This window comes from Podarcis bocagei (genome assembly GCF_964188305.1).
Source record: "Podarcis bocagei genome assembly, chromosome: 17".
Taxonomy (NCBI): Eukaryota; Metazoa; Chordata; class Lepidosauria; order Squamata; family Lacertidae; genus Podarcis; species Podarcis bocagei.
The window spans coordinates 37905596-37917949 of NC_138143.1; the positions used below are offsets into that span (position 1 = coordinate 37905596).

General features: G+C 44.2%; 1 long non-coding RNA gene across 4 annotated transcripts in view; it reads right to left on the minus strand.

Annotated features, from left to right (window-relative positions):
• LOC308577003 overlaps window positions 1-10486 on the minus strand; it is a 110031-nt gene extending 99545 nt beyond the window's left edge. Inside the window, exon 1 of one of the 4 annotated variants that reach the window (XR_014003313.1) lies at window positions 9296-9371. This is a non-coding gene — a long non-coding RNA (uncharacterized lncRNA). Of the gene's footprint in view, window positions 1-9295; window positions 9391-10225 lie in introns of those variants that run through there. The other 3 variants (XR_014003314.1, XR_014003315.1, XR_014003316.1) reach the window with 3 other exon arrangements.
• Between the last annotated feature and the right edge of the window lie 1868 nt (window positions 10487-12354).

The following is a 12354-nucleotide window of genomic DNA, read 5'->3' on the forward strand; positions in this document are numbered from 1 at the left end:
TGTTTTATTGGTATTTGTTTTAATTTTTGTGAGCTGCCTTGAGGCAGAATAATGATAATTAATTAATAAACAACAACAACAACAACAACAACAACAACAACAGGGCACTGCTGAGCAAAGGACACATGCCTTCCCCAACCCCAGCATGGCACGCATGGCACATTCTGCATGGCAGGGGCTCTCTGAAAATGATCTCACACAGAGCCTCCCTTCCTTATTGCCTGAATGAGAGTTAGTTCTTCAGCCAAGGCTAAATAGTTTCTCCTTGCAGAAGGGGCAGCACATGCCTTCTGCTCGGTGGCAGCATTGCCATCAATATATCACAGCCTGTTCATAAAGTGGGAAGCCTCCGTGTGCGTGGAGCTCCCCATGCACATCACAGCCTCTGAATTATATACCGTATTTTTTGCTCTATAAGACTCACTTTTTCCCTCCTAAAAAGTAAAGGGAAATGTGTGCGCGTCTTATGGAGCGAATGCAGGCTGCACAGGTATCCCAGAAGCCAGAACAGCAAGAGGGACTGCTGCTTTCACTGCGCAGCGATCCTTCTTGCTGTTCTGGCTTCTGAGATTCAGAATATATTTTTTTCTTGTTTTCTTCCTCCAAAAACTAGGTGCGTCTTGTGGTCTGGTGCGTCTTATAGAGCGAAAAATACGGTAACTATTTGCTTGTTCATCTGCTCACTGGATTGACCTATATGCTAACAATGGATAACCAAAAAGCAGCATTAGCTTGGCAAACTGTCCGGGGGATGTTTTTTGTATATTGGAAAGGTCTGACTCTGACTTCTCCCCTCCCCCTCCCCACCGTTCCCCCCCCCCTTTCCCTTTTTGCCTTTTGTCTGTAATTTATGGTAGATGCTTCCTTGAGGGTCTGCTTCCTTCCTCGTGGTCTGTAAATGTTATGACATTCTGATCTTCAGGGCCTTTGCATCTTATTAGATTTATCTTTGCATATATTAAGCCTAACTGCGGTGAAATTTATGATAATGGTGAATTTTACAAACTGCATGGAACAGGAAATATGTAAGTCACAATTTACACACTTCTTGCTAATGCTGCAGTATTTGCAGGCTGATACATATAGTGCTTTTCGAGCAGTGTTTAAAATCACGTTTAAATCCAGGAATAAACCTGCTCAAACCCTGAGTTTTCAGGTTAAATCTCTAAGGCCCGATTCATCCTCATAGGAAAGTGCAGCACCCACATATGGAGCAATATGTGCACTGGCAGGCAGGCAACATATACTATCCCAGCCCAGGACATTGGAATATGCCATCTATAGCATCCATTGAGTCCTTCCCTCTCCTAGTGTGAACATTAAATGCTGATAATAATAATAATAATAATAATAATAATAATAATAATTTATTATTTGTACCCCGCCCATCTGGCTGGGTTTCCCCAGCCACTCTGGGCGGCTTCCAACAAAGATGAAAAATACACTAAAATGTCACATATTAAAAACTTCCCTGAACAGGGCTGCCTTCAGATGTCTTCTGAATGTCAGGTAGTTGTTTATCGCTTTGACATCTGATGGGAGGGCGTTCCACAGGGCAGGCACCACTACTGAGAAGGCCCTCTGCCTGGTTCCCTGTAGCTTTGCTTCTTGCAATGAGGGAACCGCCAGAAGGCCCTCGGAGCTGGACCTCAGTGTCCGGGCAGAACGATGGGGGTGGAGACGCTCCTTCAGGTATACTGAACCGAGGCCGTTTAGGGCTTTAAAGGTCAGCACCAACACTTTGAATTGTGCTCGGAAACATACTGGGAGCCAATGATGCCTACTGTCTCACTTATAACTAATCCAGTGGTGGCTGTGCCTGTCTTTGGCTCTTGCTTCATCGACTGTTGGCCTCTCTGCTTTCCACCCTCCCATTCCCAGTGGGCTTCAGCCACCCCTGTATCTCACGTATTCCTTGGAAATACTTCCCATGCATTTAAAAGTGCAGTAGCAGCATCCTCTCCTGGAGCACCTACATTGTTAAAAGGTAGCGTCTCCACTCCCATCGTCCAGCCTGAGTCCCCTGAGATCCAGCCCCAGGGGCCTTCTGGTGGTTCTCTCATTGCAAGAGGAACCAGGCAGAGAACCTTTATGGTAGTCATGCCCCCGCTGTGGAACGCCCTCCCAGCAGATGTCAAACAGATAAACAGGTATATGGTTTTTAAAAGACACCTGAAGGCAGCCCTGCTCAGGGAAGTTTTTAGTGTTTGATGTATTGTGTTTTTGCTGTTTTTTGTTGTGAGCAGCCCAGAGTAGCTGGGGCAACCTAGTCAGATGAGCATCATATCATCATCAAAATTGTAACCTTAATGCAAGGGAGTGAAGCTTTTCCTGCATGCAATCCGCTATTCTCACAGTAATGAAAACCCAGCTAAATCTATGTTCAAAAAAGGGACGAGGGAATTGTGTGTTATCACATAGAACCATAGAATTGTAGAGTTTGAAGGGATCCCGAGTATGATCTAGCCCAACCCCCTTCAATGCAGAAATATGTAGCTGTCCCATATGGGGATCGAACCCTGTGCAACCCTGGTGTTATCAGCACCATGCTCTAACCAACTGAGCTATCCCATGGCTGGTAAAAAGAACCGGGAAATGTGCTCTTAAGAACCCCTTGTTGCTCCGTCATAGACAACTTTGCTCATGATTTAGGACATGAGATGGGAGGCTGGGGAGAAATTTCATAGTGAGGGTAAAAGATTCTCCGTAAGGTTCACAGACCCCTGTTGGATATCTTCAAGACTGAATAAAAACAGTTTGACAGCATTTATTGTGGTTACTTCTTAATTCTCCTTAACTTAATTCTACTTAACTTAACTTAATTTAATTCTCCTTAACTATGAACTCAGATCATAGGGACGCGGGTGGTGCTGTGGGTTAAACCACAGAGCCTAGGACTTGCCGATCAGAAGGTCGGCGGTTCGAATCCCCGCGACGGGGTGAATTCCCGTTGCTCTGTCCCTGCTCCTGCCAACCCAGCAGTTCGAAAGCACGTCAAAGTGCAAGTAGATAAATAGGTACCGCTCCGGCGGGAAGGTAAACGGCGTTTCTGTGCGCTGCTCTGGTTCGCCAGAAGCGGCTTAGTCATGCTGGCCACATGACCCGGAAGCTGTACGCCGGCTCCCTCGGCCAATAAAGCGAGATGAGCACCGCAACCCCAGAGTTGGGCACGACTGGACCTAGTGGTCAGGGGTCCATTTACCTTTATGAACTCAAGTCAGTTGCCCTCTTTAAAGCAAACACGTTTGTGCCTTTGGCATGCATACACCTAATGCAGCCTTCCTTAACCTGGAGACCTCCAGATGTTTCAGTCTAAAACTCCAATCATCCCTGTTGAGCGGCTGATGAGAGTTGGAGTCTAAAACATCGGGTAGGCACCAAGTTGTGGAAGACAGACCTAGCATATGTCTATTTCATGATTTATAACGATAACCATCAAGTAGCCAGGAATGTAAGTGCTCCTGGAGATAACCATAAATTATCTGAATCATGGGCTGCTGGTGGGAGATGAGATGGCCTCCTAACTTCCCTAGAGGGGACTCCTTTTGGTCTGGATCTGGCTCAAGGTGGTTTGTGTAATACCCTACTGATCATTTCTATACAGAACAAAGTGCAGTGATCCTGACCCAGGCTACTGTGACCACAACTAAGGCAATATAACACAGTACAGCAATTTGATTGTGAACTGTGAGTTGGCAACACTGCAAGGCAAATTGCAGCCGAACCTACCCATTTACACTAATGATGGGAATATTCATATAGACTTAATATTTTTTTGCAAATAGGAACAAGTAAACAAAAAGCACAGGTAATCCATTGCAAAAGAGTCTTTTCTTTATTTTGACACCTTACCATTTAACTTTAATTAGGTCCAAGTAAACGGTTCACAGTGATTAATTTGTTGTGTGCAAGATGCCTCGCCATATAACTATGTCACTTCCAGTTCTCGGAAAGCTATTTGCCAGGTGAAGCTATTCTGCAAAGTGATCTTGTAAAATCTTTTTGTGTCGTGAACCATTATCGTGTATGGCTACTTGCCAATCAGGTTGGTTTGGTTAGGCAGACTGCATGTTGCAGTGTGTTTCCTCACTGCAAGCAAAGCACACCACAGAGCAAACTCTCCGAGCAAGAGGTGGCACACTGTACAAATCTTCAAACATACCTTTGTGTAAATTGAATCATTGGTAAACCCAATGTCTGTCTGAGAATCAGCTGTGTATATATAAAAGTTTCTCACATTAGATGGCTGTCATTTCTTGGGTGGGGAAATTTACATGCTAAATGCAGCCACACATTTAACACCATATCTACTTTAGCCCATATTCCCCACTGGGGGTGCAGTTCAAGATTCCCATTGCTGGCTTCAGCTTACTAGTCTGCCTTTGAAGCTGAGATGCTCTAGAGTCCAGTGGCGTAGTGTGGGGGGTGCAGGGGGGGGCCGGCCGCACCGGGCGCAACATCTGGGGGTTAGGGTTAGGGGGCGCAAATCCACGGGTTAGGGGGCGCAAATTACTTGCCTTGCCCCGGGTGCTGACAACCCACACTACGCCACTGCTAGAGTCCTTAGCCTAACAACACCCCTAGCCAACTCAGGGTTACCAAAGTACTGAACAGATGTGCCAAGCAGAGAGGGGGAAGTCCCCCCCCCAATTATTCAATGAATGGGCTGGGCCTCCTCAAAGTTCTGCAGCAGCTGGGATAGATTATGTATGTTTGTATGCATGTATGTACTGGGACGCGGGTGGCGCTGTGGGTTAAACCACAGAGCCTAGGACTTGCCGATCAGAAGGTCGGTGGTTCGAATCCCCACAATGGGGTGAGTTCCCGTTGTTCAGTCCCAGCTCCTGCCAACCTAGCAGTTTGAAAGCACGTCAAAGTGCAAGTAGATAAATAGGTACTGCTCCAGCGGGAAGGTAAACAGCGTTTCCATGTGCTGCTCTGGTTCACCAGAAGTGGCTTAGTCATGCTGGCCACATGACCCGGAAACTGTACGCCGGCTCCCTCGACCAATAAAGCGAGATGAGCGCCGCAACCCCAGAATTGGCCATGACTGGACCTAATGGTCAGAGGTCCCTTTACCTTTACCATGTATGTATGTATGTATGTATGTATGTATGTATGAACGACCATTGCCTGATTCAAGTTTAAAGCAGCAAACATGCGACCAGTAAAGCAGTGAAACAATTAGCAAGATCCAGTGGGATTTCAAACTCACAGTAGGTAGCTATGGGATTGAATACAGTGCTTGTGACCTATGCTTAGTCCCTTTTCCCTTCAAAATTCTTGTCAACTCCTACTATTTGGCCTCTTTGGCCAAATGTGAACCTTTGGTACTGATTGGTTAGGACTCACAAATGGATGCCACCCCTCCTGGGAGGGGAGTTTTTGTAAAAAAAAAAATGTGTTAAGGAGATGACTGCTCCTCATTCCTGTCGGCCAGACTCGTCTGCTGATGCAGGGTCACCCCTTCTGAGCAGTTAAGACACCAGAAATGTTACGCTCTGCCTCTCTTTGAAGTGTTTTCACTCCAGCTAGTCATTAAAAGAACTTGTAACTAAGAACTGGACTCTTGAACTTGCATATACAACTTTTTGAAGACCTCTGAAGGCAGCCTTGTATAGGGAATTTTTTTAAAAAATGTTTAATGTTTTATTATGCTGGGAGTGGCTGGGACGACTCAGTCAGAAGGATTAAAATAAATAAATAAAAGCATCCCTATTTTCATCGGAGAAATGCGGGAAGGTATGCAGGTTATATATCTACTTACCTTCCTGCATTTTTCTTATCTCAATGATCCGCTAGTTTCCAAACCGTTCTCACAGGCCTAGAATGCACAGCAATCTGTCCCTATAACCTGTGAACATCTCTTCTGTTAGAAACTGCCTCTGCTTTTTTTTTTTGCTGCTTTTTTTGTTGTTTCTCTTGCTGAAAACTGCTTTCCCTGTTTTCAGGTGAACTACAGACCCCTTAAAATCCTGCAGATGATAGAAAAGATCACCTCATGCCAGACTGCTCCTGTCTGATAACCTTTTGTTTCTTCCTCCTTAATCAAATCTTACCTTGCTCTACACTGCCATCTACTGGGTGAAGTAATTAGCACCAATGTTACAGGTACTTCTGCCTTGCAGTAATAATAAGCAGCCATACTTCAAACACCTGCAAGCCCACCTTATTTCACAGGTATTTAAAAAGGCATAAGGAAAGTGGGCAGCTTTAAGAATTCCACAAGCTAACTGTCCAGAAGTCTTGGCTAAACATCAGGAAATAGCCTCAGCAAAAGATAAGCACTTTTTAAGTCCCATTGATTTCAATCAGAGAGTTAACTATGTGCTCAGGCTCTCTCACTGAAATCAATGGGATTTAAAACTGCCAAACTTTGCCTGGATTGTGCCCTATATTTTGGCCATGCTCTGTGAAGAATTCCTATGTGTGTGTGCAGCTGTAAAGGAAAACATGGCAAGCAATAGTAAATGGACATTTCATTTGAGGACAGATTAAAAAGAGAAATTGTGTGGACAGAAAAGAATCAGGTTGGTGCAAGGGACAGCTAACCTTTCCTGTTAATAGCAAACTCAGGTGATGAGCGCCAACAGGATTGAAGCCCAAATGGGACCACAATGAGAATTAAGAGGGAGGGAGGGAGAAATATGATGTTTGCAAAGAAGTAATTAAAGGATTGTTCAGTGAGGATTGAGCATGCTCAGTAGCCAGAGAATGTTTCGCGTTAGCGAGGGAAAATGGAAACAGGAGAGATAAAATGCCCTGCTCATAGCTTATAGGCTAATATGTATACATTAGCAAATTTAAATGCAGTGAGGTCACTTCCCCCACCCACCGCATTTCAAGTTACTTTTTTCTTTTGCTGTTCACACCAGAAAGGGGACAAGGATTAATTTAGGGCTGCCATATGTCTGGAATTTCAAATTCGGAATTGACGTCCAGGCTGCACTTTGTCCCAGATTTTAGGCAAGTCAACAATTTTGGAACTTTCCTTTAAAAGGCTCAACAATTTTAGTGGTTTCCTAAAGTAAAGGTAAAGGGACCCCTGACCATTAGGTCCAGTCGTGACCGACTCTGGGGTTGCGGCGCTCATCTTGCTTTATTGGCCGAGGGAGCCAGCGTACAGCTTCCAGGTCATGTGGCCAGCATGACTAAGCCGCTTCTGGCGAACCAGAGCAGCGCACGGAAACACCGTTTACCGTCCTGCCGGAGCAGTACCTATTTATCTATTTGCACTTTGACGTGCTTTCGAACTGCTAGGTTGGCAGGAGCAGGGACTGAGCAACAGCAGCTCATCCCGTCGCGGGGATTTGAACTGCTGACCTTCTGATCGGCAAGTCCTAGGCTCCATGGTTGAACCCACAGCCAGTTTCCCATATATATATATATATATATATATATATATATATATATATATGCTCTATTCATGGATAAATGGCCATCCAACCTCCAGTGAATGAAAGTCCACAAGCTCCCGAGGGAGTCCATTCCACTGACCGCAAGAGAATTGTGAAGTTGGAAGGAACCACAAGGATCATCTAGTCTTTTTGCTCAATTTGGGGCTCAAACCCTTGACTCTGAGATTAAGAGTCTCATGGTCTACTGACTGAGCAAGCTCTAAGTTTGTAGCCTCTCTTGCTCCTTGGTATAGAATTAAAGATTGAGCTGGGCCTCTGAGTAAGTATGTACAGTACAAAAAGAAGGGCTTTTTCAACATCCCTGTCCATCCCAGAATGGAGGGAGGTTTAAAGAGCTCTTTGGTCTCTTAGCTCTCAGTAGAATGAGTCAGTGGGCTGAGATACTACTGTTGGTTCTTCAGCCCTGGCTCAGTTTGAAATATTGCTCCTGATATGTGTGTGTGTGTGTGTGTGTGTGTGTGTGTGTGTTCACACATACACACATTGTTTGCTGCACGGGGGAAGGATGTATTCAGTGCCTTCAATACACAGATTGGAAGAACAACACCCTTCCAATTCTCCCCCAACTTTCCCCTTTTTCACAACATGAAAGAAAATGCTTGTGAGTTTTTTCAGAAGCCCCTAGGATGAGCAGACAACCACAGGTACAGTACAGTATATTTTTCTGCTAGTGGAGAAGACACATGAAAAAACATTTCTCTCCAGAAATCCCCTGTAGGTTTCCTCCCACAAATGCCCTGCACACCTTTGGAGTTTCATCCGTGGCTCTGCTCAGTTGAAGTATATGAAAGCTAGCAACGAATACATCAGAGAAGAAGGCATCGCCAATAATTGCCTTGTTTACTTATTTTCCAGGCGGCTGCCAGCTATACTTAAGGCTGTAACTGCACTGTAGAATAACTTAGGTTGCAAATGGGGTTGCTTGCCATTCACTCTTCTCTAAAATCAGCTTTGTGGGTTCCTCCCACTTTAAATACTGCATGTGTAGCTTTAAAAAAGAAAAAAAGGCAAAGCCTATTAATAACAGCTGCACTGATGGAATGAACAGAGGAGTGAGGAGGCAGGTGAATATAATATCAGCCTGCTCCAGCTGAATTATCCCTCCCCAACAGAATCATCTACCAGAAGAACAAGACAGACAGACCAGCAAGACCTCAGAACCTGCTTCACCTGGACTATCTCCTCCTCCCCACCAAGGGTCATTTTACTTACTTATTTACCTAAGCTATTTGCATGCTACTCGATCACTGGAAAGTCTAAGTGCTGTACATTTTTTAAAAAAATCAAAAAGCTTGCTGCATATCAAATAAAATGAATCCCCAAAACTCACAATGGTGAAAATCAATTAAAATTAATAATGAAAGCAAACAATTCCTTAAAATGCCTGCTGGGTTAGGAAAATCTTTGTCTAGCGCCTGAAGTTCAACAGATTAAGGCCACCACCTTATCTGGTTACTTTAAAACAGTACCGCATGTCTCCTTAAATGAGTATATATTTTATTAACTTGTTGGGGTCACTTTAAAGCCAACAGCTTATAGCCAACTATTAATGTTATATTTTAAGGAAGTAGTTAACTACCCTGTTAAAACACCAGCCAAATTGCCCTTTTATTCTCTCTAGCAAGTTAAGCCTCACCAACACGATAACTGCAGATTCGGCTGGAAGTCTCTCTTCTAACCCTTTATTGACCTACTGAAGTCCAAATTTGTCTTCCTGCACAGACCAGGAAATCTTCCTTCAGGTATTCCTTCCAGTCCCCAAAAACCAACATCCCAAGCTGCCGCCCACTTCGCTCCTCAGGTTCTCCCCTTGTCTCTTCAGTCCGAGTCACGTGTTTCAGCTATTCCCCAAGACTTTGGACACCAAGCTGCCCTACCTTGCTTCTCAGGTCTTCCTCCTCCTCCTTCTTCTTCTTCACCTGTCCTGGTCCTCTGCTGCCTCCTCCTTCTGGCTGATTCCATGACACCAACAGCTGCTCTTCTGGCCAGCACCTGGCTATATATACACTTCCTATGGGCCTTCTGCAGCAGCCCCAGCCAATCACACTGCCTAACTGAAAATTCTAACCCTGCATCCACCAATCAAAATATGCAGGCTTTCAATCCCTCTTTTGCATACTGAGAATTCTAATTCCAACCTTCCTCACAGGTGTCAGTTGACGCCTCAAGCAACAGTTAAACAAACTTTCACTGGACCAGAGTGAAAACTTCCCGCATCAGATACATTACAGTACAAATGTCAGAACGCATGAAGCAATACCTGTTAAAACCTAATTCACTTACACAGGATTTCTTCAACCAGGCCTTTGTGGCTGATTAATATTCCACAGCCTTTTAAATGGGTTTGTGGGAGGGAGGGGGTCATTGTTTCGTTGTTTCTATTTTAACTGTTTATTTGTGCTTTTATCTTGTATTTTTATCTTGTGAACTGCCCTGAGATTTTTTGCTGAAGGGTGCTATACAAATAATAATAGTAATAAAATAAACAATAATAATGATAATTCCACCAAATCAAGAAAAATATGCCTAAGCAAAGAAGGTATAGAGTAGTTTCGTGTTTTCCCAAAAAATACTGAATCCTAGCCCAATTGAGTTTGTAAATATCCATGGGTGTCTCTTACTTGGGGCTGGTGTTTGTGAGTGGGCAGTAGCTGTGAGGAATCTATGGCCCATCCTAATACCCCCAAATACATTAGCTACAATCCAACAGAGTATTGAGCATGCAGAAAGCCATTGAAACCAAAAGACCATTATACTGATAGCTGTCAGTAGCATTTATCTTCAAAAAAATAGTACTACATACTTACCACAAACAAAATGAAGCAAAAATACACTTCTGGTCTTCTGTGTCTCACATTTCCAAGCAACTCTTTTTTCAATGACTTCAGGGTAACCCTTCCCTTTTGTTATCCTCACAACAACCCTGTGAGGTGGGCTGGGACCTAGAGATAGTAACTGGGTGAGAATTTGAATCCTGATGTCAACAGTCTAGTGCTGTAACCCCCCATTTTGACTGCTGCAGTACTGCTTGGAAAGGTCACTGCAGCCTCAACCAAAAGACCAAGTCCGAGAATTGCAAGTCCATATTTTGCAAGCTGATATGCAAATTACATCAGTGACTTTCTTTAATAAGGGAATTTGCCTACTTAAGCCCTGTTTATATCCAGCTTTTCATGGTTGTCTGTGTTGTATTTCACTATTTCACATAATGAATTCAAATTGTCCTCGTTCCCATGTTGGAGTAAATGCTTGTAAGCTGCTACTATAACATTATAGTCTTTCTCTCTGAATCTGTTTCCCAGTTTCATGTACTAAACAGTCAGTCTGTTATAAAACCTTCTGAAGTATAGTTCTTTCTTTCTTCGAAATTAACATCACCACCCATCAACAATACTGAGGAATTTTTGTGTGGAAGTTTACAAAGATGCGTTGATGGTGCTTAATGGTCTGCGGAGTCATATGCTTTGCTTCAGAAAGAGTTGTTGAAAACAATGTAATCTTCTGTTGTGGCAGTTAAGATCTCCCAATATTTTTAGCATAATTTCAGTAAGAAAGGAAAAAGAAATTCTATTGCTCTGTTTGAGCAAAATAATAACATCTGTTTTTAAGTGACAAAATTTATCACAAAGGGAAGATGTGCTGATTAATTTGAGTTGTGGTCTACCAGTAGTAGTTGAAAGGTTAGCTTCGGTGTTTTCTTCATCCCCACATTGCCTCTGACAGGAGTTGCTATTCTAGATTTATTTCCAGCAAATGAACTTACAATGGATGCTTGCTTTGAAATCATGATATGCATTTCTCCCAGCTGGGGAAAAATAAAACTTAACCTCTCACCTCACCTCCCCACCCCATCCACAACTGGCAAGGCATAGAAACACTCGTTTCCCTTTTTAAGCCTCGCTGCCAGGTCCACCAGGGCAACAGCCAATGACTGGCCAGGCAGTGAGGCACCACCCTCCAAGTGGGGCCTCTGATTGGCCCATTCAAATTTGCCCTCTTTGGTGGGAAGATTGCCCCTTGTTACTACTGGCAGAGGGGAATTCTCTAGCAGCAGCTGGGCAAACAAGCATGCTCTAGTTGCTGAGGAGGAAGGTGGAACATGAGGGGGCTCCAACTATCACCCCCCCCATAAACACGGTAAGCGCCCATATACTGCTGCTAGGGTGTTGATGACGCACTAGGTGAAACCTGGAGTAAGGAACCATTCTGGGCCTCTGAGGCTACCATGTCTGGAGTTATTTGGAAAAGGACTCTGACACAATGACATAGCCCCATCAAAGTATGTGCTGGATTCAGTTGAGTTTGTGACTGGGGAGCACAACGGAAAAAATCTCAGTCTGTGTTAATAAAATTCCCGTTAAACCTGGGAACAAATAAACAGCTGAACAATCAGGATAACAGAAACCGAGTTCCCAAACTACCCAATAGTTCATCATTTTACCAGTCCCGCTGTAGCCTTATTGGACTTTACCGATTGGCAGGGTGAACGTTGCTCCCAGAACAGGGAGGAAGGAGTCAAATGACACCGAGGTTGGTTCAGAGAAAAAGTTTATTCTGCTCTCCGGATAGCAGAAGGCATTGCGTGAATCAGTTCACAACAAGTCCAAAGAAATGAGAGATTCCATGCAGTATATATATCCTCCAGGCACCCTCTCCCCTCTTCCCCAGGAATCCAGTCTGCGTAAGCTTATACACGTAAGTTGAATCACAGAAGTTCCTGTTCCTGTACTCTTGACCATAAAAGGGTGTTCCTGTTCCTGTATTCCTTATCTTGGAGTAAGAAGGTCACCAACTCTAAGAGTACTCCTGGCGCCGTTCCCGGGGGGCTGACAAGGTCTGTGCGTCATTGTGGTCAGGATGTAAGATAAGACCCAGATGTGTCATCCCTGCTCCACTTTGGAACTGGCAAGGCCATTCATTAGGCGTCACAGACTGA